Source organism: Silurus aristotelis, assembly GCF_946808225.1.
Source record: "Silurus aristotelis genome assembly, chromosome: 18".
Classification (NCBI taxonomy): domain Eukaryota; kingdom Metazoa; phylum Chordata; class Actinopteri; order Siluriformes; family Siluridae; genus Silurus; species Silurus aristotelis.
Genome location: NC_139591.1, coordinates 8970564 through 8984322, shown reverse-complemented (window position 1 = coordinate 8984322; position 13759 = coordinate 8970564).

Below are 13759 nucleotides of genomic sequence, written 5' to 3'. Positions count from 1 at the left end.
TTGGGATCAGAGTGCAGGACCAGCCTGTATATCTCTCTACAAGTATCTCTCTTGTATAAAGAACTATCCAAATAAAGTGTTACTAACACCTAGAGGCAGAAAAGGCCTCTTTATTAACCGTATTGGTAAAAGTCAAGTACTTGCCTAAGCTGACTCTGAATTACAAATGCTTCTGTAAATACTGTTAATCATTTTCAAGGAACTCACTTTTCAAAATTAAGTGGCCAACTCTGGATATGCCCTTGTCATTAGCTGAGAGATTTCATGTCTCCATACAGACTTCAATAGTATATTACTATGCAAATATTTTCATTAACCTTATAGAGCGTCACAAATGGAAGACAGTCATGATATTGTTTCAAACTGTTATGATATTGGTTTTGCATGAACAGACTGCATGTAGAATGGCAAAATAATAGCTTGGAAGATAGATCATGTTCTTGGTTAAGCATTTACATTTTTTGTGGCATATATGCCACATACTTCAGTATAATGTAGCCTTTAATATCAGTTCGGTTGAGCTTGTCATATTTAACATGTCTTTCATGTGTTATTATTTAAAATCTTTTTAACTTATCACAACTGAACAAACACATTACATTTTCATTCTTATTAAATACTGGTGAAGGTTTTGAAGCTGAGCTGTCTGTAGATTTTATTATGTCAGTATAATGAACATAGCATACATGTTTGCTTGAAGAGCCAGTGCTGTATGCTGAATATTTAAAAACTGAAAATAAATTTTCAAAATGTCCATATCTTCTTATTAGGGCACCATACATCAAAGGTACGTAAGCATCCTATTGTTATTTTAACTTCTTATTTTTCTTCCTCTGGCTAGGGTGTCTATGGAAAAGGTTTGACACAGAGGGAGAGGGTTTAACAAACATTCTGATCAAATTTGGGCAAAGTGTTTTCAATGCTCTTGTCAATTTACCCCAATCTTGGAATTTGTTTGCTTAGTTTTTTAGTTTTTTTTTGCCTGTAATGGGTCAACTAAGCCTCCAAACAGGAAGTAAAGCGATATTTAAGTAATGACTTTGCACCACTTGGCACTTTAAAGACCATGATTACAGTTTAAGCAACAGATTTTTATAGCAGTTCCACCAGCTGATCAAAAGTTACAATAGCATGCAAAAAATATCATATCTATCTGCCATTTTTGCCTCTTCTCCAATATTTGTCGAATCTTTAACAAATTGTTGCTCTTGTATGCCTGATACTGGATCATTGTAGGTCATCTTTCCATTATGCACTGTAAAAATAAAAAAAATCACATAAGAATACAGCTTATTGCATTTAAATGCATGGTATACGAATGCCATTTCTATAAAACTCAGTGCCACATTTTTACACATTTTCACTTCAGATAAGATACAAAATAAATTGCTCTTTCTCTCTTGTGGTTCTAATATCATTTTAAAAACCAAAGGCAGCTGAACATACTACATGAAGTCTACTTTGTATTATCATATATATTAAATTTTCATTCCTTACTTTCTAAATGTTTTCTTGGGCTGGAATCCTATTAAGAATCCTGAAGACTTATCACAATGGTCACCATGTACAAACCAAAAAGCATTTATGTTTACTTTGATCCAAAATTGCTCAACAATGGTTTGTAAGTCTATCAGTCGGTCCATCAGATCACTATTTTCTCAGAAATAACATGAAACATTTAAAAGTGATTGCTGTCCATCAGTATTCATTCCACATTTAATAAAATAAAGATTGAAAATTTTAATACAGCATAACATTTTAAATAATAAGATATGAGACTTGTGTCAACAGGTAGTTTGGCCTACTGTTTATGAGCAAAATGCTCCAGCTGTCTCAGGTTTCAGATCAAGGATTATCTTGATCTTTGATTCCAACTTGTACCTGTATCTCTTTGGACATTTTCCTTGGCTCTTTTCCACCATTCACATTACCTTACTATTCTGTCTGGAGTAGATTTTTATTTTGTAGTTGTGTTCAGGAAGGTTGGCTACAGGTACATGGGCCTTAAACATTTTAATAATATTTGCAATTATTGCCACAGGAGCATTAAGCTGCTTGAGGCTAGTCTGACTGTATAGCCCTTATCTTTAACATACTTGTTGATTTTTTTTTCTGGCCTCTTGACAACAACTCGCTTTGCATTCTCTGGTCTATGTACAATGTGATGTACACAATGATTCCAAACAGCAGTCACTTCTTTTCAACATTTAAATATTCAGAATAAATGATTATAAGATTAAAAACATGATGCTAAATAAAGAAAACAATTAGCTTGGAACATCACTGTAATTATTTATTTCTTTTTTAGGGGTAAAAAAATGTACATGCCATTTTAATGTTTTATATTATTTGAAGAAATATTTATTTGAATAAAAAATCAGAAGCAATTTTTTTTTAATTACATTTGGAATGAACAATTAGGAAAGCCAGTTACTTTTGGGATTACATGAGTCACTCCTATAATAAGGCTATCCCCACCTCTTAGAATTCAAAACACAATGAAGTTTCTGATTTGTTCAATAGATTTTTCTCAATCACCAGAAAGCATACAGATGCTCAGATGCAACATGTAATGTGGTTTGTTGTTTATCTGTAAGCTGTTGGTTGACTTACAATTTTCACAAACTCTATTAATGTTCCTGTGCACACACATAATAAATTATACACACATACCCAATGCAACTTAGAATGATGCTGTTAATGGCTTCCTTATTGCCTGTAGATTTATGCTCTAATTTGAAAAATACAAATATTTACTTTACAAAAGTGATGCCATTATGATGCACACTGTGATTTTTAGTTTTATAGCATATAGGCGAAATATAATCTATATGTATATATTAAATATTATATAATCATATAATCCAAATATTATTCTTGTATGATTCACAGTATAATTCCTAACATGACATCAATGATTATTGCTTTTTTGGTTTTATGATTTCTTTTTATGATGATTTCTTATATGATTCCAAGTACTAATCAAGATATGACTATATATACGTTTTTTTATGCTTTTATTATGATTCCTATAATGTTACATATTTTTTTATATACTGGCTAAACATTGTATAGCATTATTTTTCTTTTCTTTGAGTCATATCATTCGTCTTATGTTACTGAAAAATCTAATCATCTCCTAATCAATCCTGATCAGTATACCTTTTTTTTTTTTTTTTTTTTTTTTTTTTACAAAATTTTGCTGGAATTGGTGCATTTTTATTTTATTTCAGCCAGCATTCAGCCCACCCCAAACAACTTCTGGGAAGTCTACCACCTCCTTCTAGCTTCTGTGGCAACCACCAGGGTTTGCTGTCATCGACTGAAAATGCTATACCGATCAACCAAAAGTCTATCAAATGGCTTACATAGTAGATTTAAAAACTGTATAACAAAAAGAATATTATAATTGCCATTGAATGGAACATTTTAAAGGTCATTGTATGACAAAAAGTCTTGGCTGTCTGGTTGTGCAAAATGAAATATACTGCAAATGATTAAACAAAGCATAACTAAATATGTTTGATAACTAATTTCTTTAGAAGTTTATGCGCAAATTAACAGGAACTAATTTTGATTATTTTGCGGAGTCGATACATGTGACTCATTATGTAGAATTTGATACTGATCATGAGAGAGCAAACCTCTCTGAGACATGGCTGCTTGTATTAAAAAGAAAACTTCTTTCTAATTCAATGGAGAAATAATAAAAGTTCATATTTATAAATTAATAATATTAATAATTATTGATAATAATAGAAATAAAGCTGCTCTCCAGGCTTTGTAAACCGCACCTACAACAGTCACCCACACTTGTTCTTGTAAGTAGTGTAAATTAGATTAAAATTGTTACTATTCTTATTCTTATTAATATTGTTATTGTTGTTATATCAATCCTTTTTTGTGTGCATGTGCATGCTTGCTAAGACCTTTCAACAAAGTCACAGAGTGCAATATAAGCAATAAGCACCTTTATATAACTTGCCATCTTCTACTCAAGGGCTAAAGATTTACTGTCCACCAAAGTTTCTGCTCATCACCCCTTCAGTCTGAGGGAGTAACCATAGTCATGAGCTGTTAATGTGTTTCCTCCTCGTTCCATGCTCTGTGAACTGCCCAGACTATCAAACTTAACTATAACTATAGAAAGAGTAACAAGTTTAACGAAAAACCATTAAGTCTCACAGTCATCTGAATCCTTGGTGGAAAATGAGCGTTCAACAGTGGAGAAGAAAGAAGGAGAGCTCCCTGACCACAATGTAGAAAAGTGGAAATTGAATCAAAAGATTTGGACTTGATTCTGCACAATGACACTAAATGCACATGTGTGCGAATCATGTTTTTTTTGGAATCAACTAAGATTTAGAATTAGACTTGACTGTAGACTTTTTTATTAATCTATTTATCAGGGAGCATGACCAATCTATCTACCTGTTCATCCAAACCATTATTCATCCTCTGGTCAAAAGACAACTTTGTGTACATCTGGAACTTCAAGACGACATATAAGATGTTAATGTCTTTTTTTGCATAGTACATTTATTTAGATTTAGGGTCACCGAAGATGTAAAAGATATAATATATATACCAGTGGCAGGCCGTGCATTTGGTACCTAGACCTTCAGTGGGGACTTACCCGACTTAATCCACCTCTTAATACCACCACTATTACATTGCAATTATAGAAACCATTAATACTCTACAAAAACGCAATATAACAACGTGCGGCATTACAGAGAGAGAGCTAGCTAGCTTTGCGGTTGGCCGACCTCTCCTCATAATGTCTAGCTTTTCTGAAAAAAGTCTGCCATGAAAATACATTTTTAAGTATGTCCAAGACCAAATCGATTTCTCTTCCTCCGTCAGACATTAAGGCCATAAAAAATCTAACTTAAGTTTATTAAAGTGTGCAGATCGTTACAGAAGTGTTTTGCTAGTCGAACTTAGCTGTAACCGTTTCCCTCTGACCAACCAATCAAAGGACGGAAAAATGCTGAGGCTATTTCTTAAGGCGAATTCGAAATCTGATTGGTTAAAGAAACAGACCCACTGCGAATATAGTCCCTGGGCAAATTAGACTGACATGACAGCACATAGAGGCTGAAATCTGATTGGACAAAAAATCTAACATCTAACACTGGAAACAGTGCAGCCAAGAGAAACGCTACGAAATAAAGAGGATAAACTTTTGGGAATAAATTAATACAATTTCATGGAAAAAATATTAGAATTTAGGTTGTAAATGAAGGTCAGTGCTTCTGATAGTGTTTAGGCCAGCAGAAAAGGCCTTGCCGGTTGTGACGGCCCACCACTGGTATATACTAAACAGGCATTGTATAACTGGTTATACATGTGCTTATTCCAAATATATATTTGACTCTGAGAAAGGTGGATGAAATTGTCCTCACCTGCAAACTATGTAGCGAACATTGGCTTTCAAGATTCAAACATGTTCCAATAAAGCCACATATTGTGCAGAATCACATGAAGCATGTTAATTTTTAAACATCTCTTCTGTCCTCTAGCAGCTGCTGCAGTTTGTATGTTGAATAGATTCAGTATTAATGATACAAGTATTTTAAATAAGTATTTTAAACATAAAATACAATTTTGTCATTTGAATTTAATAGGGTTGATGAAAATGGCTTCATATTTAAATACTTTAGTGTTTTTACATTTTTTTATTTTAGTTTTGAAAATACTGTAAAAAAATACTTTGTAAGAAGTCTAAATGATGACATAATAAAAATGGGGCCTCTGACTGGTGCTTACTCAGTATTTTCCCCAAACTTGTTGAGATCAGAACAGAAAATGTATCCATATGGAAAAAGGTGGTCAAGGTAAGAAATGTGCAGGCTGCCAGCTTTCAAATATGTCTAGTGATTTGTAAATATGCTGAATATTTTACCATGATAAAAGTAGCTGACATGAACACCACATCATATATTATTATATTTATGATTAACAATCAATTGATTAATTAGTTAGAAACTAGTTGCTATGAAGACAGATGCAATTAGTCTTCTTATGAATGACTTTTTTTGTCATTAAGTCAGTGTTGCTGATGCAAAGTAGCCCTTCATTACCAAACACCAAGTAACTAAATTCAGACAAAATTATGAGTCATTCATGAACTGTTAAACATTAAACCGATGGCTACTTTAAAGCTAGCCTTTATCTGGGAGATCGCAGGGATATGAATGTGATTATTCGATTTGTTAGCTGGTACCCATCATGATTCATTCTCTATATGTGTATGGAGAAAATTACTTTATTTGTCTTTTTGTTTTTTGCATTTAAATCCTAAAGGAGATGATGTGACCCGTCCCACCATCTTAATGACTCATACTGGCTAAGAGGTCTTTGTTGGAAATGCTGTTGGTGCTGTTAGAGTTATGCAGTACTTGTTAGAGAAGGAAAAATCCTGGACAAAGTATCAGGAACATTCTGGTCCCATCACATAAGTACATGTGTGTTTTGTTGGTGTCATGGTGATGTACATTGGATGAGTTAATGACCAAAGAAGCATCATAATATCAGTAAATAATGGCCTGCAAGAAAGAACATAGTGAGTCTGTAATGTTCTTGGCTGTAGGTTCATCTGCCCTACTGAGTAATTTATTTAGCTAAAGATAGCTATATCTGGGTTTTTTTATTTATTTTAATGACCTTTTTTATTTTCCCAAAATATTTTTTTTACTTTATCATGTTCACAGATTATCATCACACTTGGTAATTAGTAGGTAAATATGATCATGCAATGGACTATCTATTCATTAAAACTGATAGGGTGATGTTTGATGCTCAGCCTTAAAAGTTATGTGTGAAAGTTTTATCATTATCCAAATTAGTCGACTAGTCTTACACTCAGGTGGAGTTAATAAAGGATGAGATCGGGTACAAACTAATATTTTGATTTGTATTTGTTGAATCACTGTAGATGCTGAATACTAAAAAGTAGATATTCCTGGTCTTTTAAGAATCGGCTATGAATGAGTAACACACTAAAGTTAAAAGAACAGGATAAATACACTCTATATCTATACACTATGACATTATCTCTTCATGCAGTATTTCACTGCACAAAATGGCTTGTTTGTATTTAATACAGATCTGGGTTTTATCATTGAAATTCAACTCTACTGAAATGGTTGTCCTTTTCCTTTTATGAAGTTTAGACGAAAGCCCTGCTATGGAAGAACAATTCAATAATAAAATATAGCCTTTTAATTTTCTCAAAAAACTGTATGTGATTTAAAAAATGCATGGCTAATTCCTGTTCCCAGAACATGTCATTAAAATAGAACTGTTTAAAGCATTTAAAACACATGATGAATTGCAGCAAAGGATGCAGGCCATGATCAGAAATATGAAGAGAAACTGCATGAGCAAGAGGACAACCATTTTTCTTCCACAACGAACATAAAACTTGCCTATGATGACAGGCTGTAGGATAGAAGTCATTAGTCATAGCTCTGGTCTGCTTTTTGTTGGGATCATGTTTTCCTCCAGACCAGCTCTAGTTAAAAGCTTGTTTCATACTTCATTACTTTGTTTTTTAAATTGCAATGTCTAATTTGTGCTCCTGGAATTCTTAATAGTTTTTATGGTATTTCTGGTGGCTATTTTTTATTAATTTTTATTATTATTATTATTATTATTATTATTATTATTATTATTATTATTATTATTATTATTAATTATTAACAATAGTAGATGATCAGAAGATTTTTTTTTAGGTTAATGTAAAGATGAACATTAAGTACAAGAAGGTCTGCCAAGTCACAGCTGGCCAACAACTCCATTTCCCAAAAAAATGGTAACCATTGACTACAATTCACACACACTGTCACACTCTCAGTCACCAAGTTACTGATACCGTAACTGAACTCATCAGTAATACAAAAGACTCACCTGTATCTCTGACCTGCTTCCATAAACACTAACATTACAATAATGTAAACCCACACTGTGTATTTTTATATCTGTTACATTAATACAATCAACAAGGACCACTATATTGCAACCCTACATCTTGGAAATTGGAAGATCATTGCACTGCCTTACTGCAATTATTATTTGCACTCACTTTAAATACACTGTAAAAACTATAGTTACTGTCTTGCTGTACTGGTGTGCTCAATTTTACACACACACACACGCGCACACACACACACACACACACACACACACACACACACACACACACACACACACACACACACACACACACACACACATGCACGCACGCACGCACATACACACACTTTATAAAGACACTCCAGTTCAGGTACAGACAGTGAAGTCACTGTTTGTAGATTGTCTGACAAAGTTCTGTTTTTTCACCTTAAAGATACTTCATGTTTTTATTTACCAGGCTTCGACAACTGTCTATATCAGGGGTGGGCAATTAATTTTTGCAAGGGGCCACATTAGAAACGCGAAATGTGTCAGAGGCCCACACCAACGATAATATTTTAGGGATGCACCGAAATGAAAATTCTTGGCCAAAACCAAAAACCAAAAATGAGGAAACCAAGGCCAAAACCGAAAGAAAAGATTGTCAATTATTAGAACCATTGCATTTATGGCTATGAGTGTGTACTAACCTCACTAAAATCGATGCATTGCAATTCAAAGAATAAATAAATTACAAAAGTTATTTATTTATTATTATATATTGTTATTTATTTGTTACCATTCATAGTATTGACAGTATTGACACTGATCTAAGGCAATGAATTCCATCATTTTTTGTGTTATGCTTTTTGCCTCGGCACCATCACTGGAAAAGTTTCCTGCCTTTTCAAAAATGTCCTCAACAGACGGAGTGCGCATGCTCGGATTGACTTTACTTCTTCTCATTTTTTGCAAATCGCTATCCGCACACCGCAGACATGTTGCTCTTATCCAGATATCCTGATCCAGTGCTGGCTGTGCTTTTTTATTGCGTCATTACAATTGTGTTTCTGCCGTGTTGTTTCGGTGATTTAGGTATTTCGGCCTAATTTGGCCGAGGGGGCAGGTCGAGTGCATCCCTGTAATTTGCCCAGGTCTGCTATAGGGCATGTACAAGTTTTGTTCAAAACAATGCTAATAATTATTATTAAAGTGGCTTTAAAAATCCCACCACATGCATGTGAGAGAATGGAGGTAGAGATGTAAAATGGACACATCTATTAATTTATTTATTTTGTTATGTGCGATGAAAGTTAATACAAATCTTTTGATTCTTGAAAGTTGTTTTTCTTTTGTCTATAGAGTTTTTGGTGAATGAATTCTTTTGACATTTAATATATTAAAATGTCTTGCAAAAAAAATTTTTTACTTATTTATTAGAATAATATTATTTTAGAGTGACAAAAAATAAGCCCAAAATATGAAGTAGTTTTCAGAGAAATAGTCAGTCATATGTAAAAACGTTTAAAACACCTAAGCCTTCTAAGTATCTTGAACTGTGTCCAAAGGATGAACTGAAGTGAAAAATTAATTTTTTGTTAAAATTTTATTACAATATCATGCACAATGCTTTCACTTTTAAATCCTCAGTAAGGTACAGCATTGTGAACACCAAGTTTAAAAGACTACTTTCTGCTGGCATATCCTCAAGGTATTCACAACTGAAACCTCTAAGATTTCATTTGATGCTATTCCAGCTATAGTTCACTGGAATCCAGAGGCATAAGATAGATATAGGACAAGGCCAAGCTGCACATCAGTTATTTAGGACATTTGAAACTTTGATCCATTATTAGCTCAATGGATGCCAGATGATCGCCATGGGTGGGTGGACACACGCATGCCAAGAGAAAAAGCCACTTCTTTTCTCGCATCAGTCCTTGTAATGGTCAGGCACAGGGGAAATAAGGAAGATTTGGGGTTTTATGGTTGGAGATGTTGTAAGGAGAATTGGACCCTGAGCTATCAGATGAAGTACATGCCATCCAGCAGAAAGCCTGCAAACCATGGGTGGTTTTAGTCTGTTTGCTGAGAGTAAATGAAGGACACACATGGTCCTAAACGACCTACAGACAATGCCTTAGAAAAGGGATGGTGGGGATGTGGTTGAGTGGTTTGGACCCTGATCTATTTTCAGTGCTCTGCTGTTGTTTGTGCTGTAATGGCCCAGATTCCCTGAAGGACAAAGGGAGGAAATCAATATTAAATGCTCAGATGGCAATGCATTAAAAACAAACATGGTTCTTTAATGAAAATTACTTAAAAAACACCACCAGAAATCATAGACTGTCAACACAGTTTGTCATGTCATATGTCAAATGCAAGTAAAGGCTCTATCATGCAAAAGAAGAAGCCATATGTGAACATGATTCAGACATGTAGCTATTTTCTCTGGGCCAAAGCTGATTTAAAATCAACTGAGGCAAAGGGTAAAACTTTTCTTTGGTCAGACAAATCAAAATTAAAAATTATTTTTGGAAGCTATGGATGCTGCATCCTTCGAACAGAAGAGGAGAGAGGATATCCATCTTATTAGCACTCAGTTCAAAAGCCTTCATCTTTGATGGGAGAGGGGTGCCTATTAAATAGTTTGCTTGCACATCTGGAAAAGCAACATCAATGTTGAAATACAGTAAATACAATACTATACATGTGGAACATGTTTTATACAGGTTTTAGAGCAACATCGTGATCTTTATGAATTTAGTCATTAATTACTTGTAAATTGTTAAGTAACCCGCTTATTAACCAGGTTCTATAAAGGACTTTTTTTTGCAAAGGGCTTTAACATTTTGCATGTAGAGAAATTAGTAGAGACTTTATAGGTTTCTTTTGTTCCAAGGCAAAACTAATATATAATGAATTGTGATTTGTTAATTGTGAGTTCAAGGAACTCTGGAAGGTCTATCTGTGACTAAATAACTAAAAGTAGAGCCAGACAGTAACATAAGGACACATAAGAATATAAAGCATGCCTCTACTCCACTAATAATATACATATTAAAAAAACATTATAGTGCTGATAGTTTCAACGAAACAAATACCTAGTTTCATACTAGATTTAAATATTTAGACTGTTGAAAGGCATATCAACAGTCTAGAGATGTGCCAGTGCCATTTGGATCCCACTTCATGTAGAGTTTGGACAATGGACCTCTTTGAGTGTTTAAAGGCTCTGGCATGGAGAATTTGGTGTTGGATCTATGATGATTGCAAATGTTGAGCTATTTTATGAGTTGGTCAGTAGCTCCTGGTTCCATAACCTCAAATGACTGTATAAGACTGTAGAAAAGACTCATAATTTGAATTTATAATTTATAATCACACTCTTGATATCACCCAAATGAGGATGGGTTCCCCTTTAGAGTCTGGTTCCTCTCAAGGTTTCTTCCTCCTAACAACTAAGGGAGTTTTTCCTTGACACAATCAACATTGCTTGCTCATCAGTAGAACATACACATAGTTCACCTTAACTGTTAAATTCTGTTAAGCTGCTTTGAGACAATGCCTGTTGTGAAAAGCGCTATAGAATCCACTTGACTTGACTTGAATTTAGGGCAAAGCCTACTGAACCCTTAAATATTCTAGGTACTAATAAAGAGCCTGTACCTTTTGAATGAAACAGGTGTAGCAGATCATAATAAACTAAAAGGTCAATTGAGTATGTGGGCAATGTGAGCAAGAGCATTCAATGTTTTACAATTAATTAATAGTATTTTATAACTAATTGAAACTTTTACTTTGAGACAGTGCAAGCGGGGGTGACCAAGCCTGTGTTTTCATCTAGTAAGGGCTCTGACAGCTGACCAGCAAGGCATTACAATAATTGCACCTAAAGGTAGCAAAAATATGAAATAGAATCATGTATTGACAATATAGATTCTATTTCCCATAAAAAAAAAGTGCAGAGTTATGAGATAGTACAGCACAGTGCAAATGACATGGTGTGAATATATAGAGGTGCATTGTGAGGTACTGAGGTGAAAATATAGGTAGAATGTATCATCAAGTGGCTATACATGCATTACGTAATAATTATTGAGCAAAATTGGGGAAGTAAGTTAGAAAATGAGAGACAAGGCAAATAACACAGGAGGGCAAATGACACAGTACAAGCAGGATAAAAAATGTACAGAACTTTATTTTTAAACATGAGGCAAGGGGAAATGTATAGTCCAGTGTCCGAAATCAGGATGGAAAGAAACTGGAGCTATTGCAAGATGACAGAGGGGTATACAGGCCATAATGGGGTGAGAGGTGTCTTTGATTATACTTCTAAATCTCTGTATGTAGCATTAGTGAAGGCAGTTTTTGATGAAAGGCAACTGGACTCCAGTGATGTATTGGTTAGTTTTCATTACAATCTTGAGGGTCTTCTAGTCTGAGAGAGTGGAGTTGCCATACAACGCTTTGATGCAGTTTGTGATGATGCTTTTGACAATGCAGGAGTAAAAGTTCAGTAAGACCCAAGGGGGATAGCTGAGATTTCCTTAGTTTCCTGAGGAATCAAAGTTCTTGTTGTGCTTTTTTGATAAGGACAGAGTTGTTGAGTGCACAGGAAAAGTCCCCAAATATATGGGTCTCTATCCACCTAGAGACTTGAAGCTGGTCACATGCTCCACCTCTGCCCTAATGTGGATAGATATTGGTATGTAACCCACACAAATCCTCAGGCAATTCATAATGGGGTCTTTGGTCTTGGGTGCAAGATTGTTATTGGCATACCATGCTGTCAGGGGCTTCCCTGCTGGCTTTCTCATATACAAATTGTTTAAGTCGGGGAATCTAATATTTTAGTTAATGATTTGTAAAATAATTTTTCTTTTTTTAAAAAGAAAATAAGAAACAATAAATAAATAGTGATATTATTTTAGACTGTTGTATTAGTCAAGTAACAGATAACATTCTCAGATTTTTTGACAGTTTGTAATACTAAAGATACAAGAAACAAAGTATTCATTCATTCATTCATTCATTTTCTCCCACTTATTCGTAATTCGGGTCGTGGGGGCAGCAGTCTAAGCAGGCCCCCGCCTTCGACTGCTGCCCAATCCTCACAGCACCGTCCCTTACGGTCCCTCCTGCAGGCGGTAAGACAAAGCCCACGGGAAGACAAAGTATTCAACTTTTTTGAATTAACGAGATGGAAAATAGAATGAAGAAATCTGAAAATTTATAAGTGCTGTGTATCCCACTAGCTGTAAAGGAAACCACCCTGGTAAATCATAAAGAATGTAAGAAAGAAAACAGTGGGTCAGATCATTTGAGGTTGACTGAATATGCTGTTCTTAGAAAGCATGTCCTTGGAATAATTCCTGCAATATGAACTATTTAATAAAGATGAATTTCATTCGAAATAAAAAAGTAAAAAAAATATCTACTCTCTAAAGATGTCTAGTCATAATCTCAAATGAGTTTATTTGTCAAAGCCGTTGTGCTTGGTGAATTTGTTGGCTTGGCAAGGGCCAAATCTAGCTCATAGGAAAAGTCTGCTTTTGCTTCTTTTTTTTTTTTTTTTCCTTATTCTTATTCTTGATCTTGGCTTTCTCCAAATGCAAAGTAAAAATGTTCAGTGCATTGAAATAAAAACATTCTTCATATTGTATAGATGTAGCAGATCTAAATTATTTACCATTGTATCCTCTTGTTTATTTAACAATAACATCACTATCTCAAGAGGTTGCGTCTTTGTGTGTGTGTGTGTGTGTGTGTGTGTGTGTGTGTGTGTGTGTGTGTGTGTGTGTGTGTGTGTGTGTGTGTGTGTGTATGTGTGTGTGTGTATATGTGTGTGTGTGTGTAT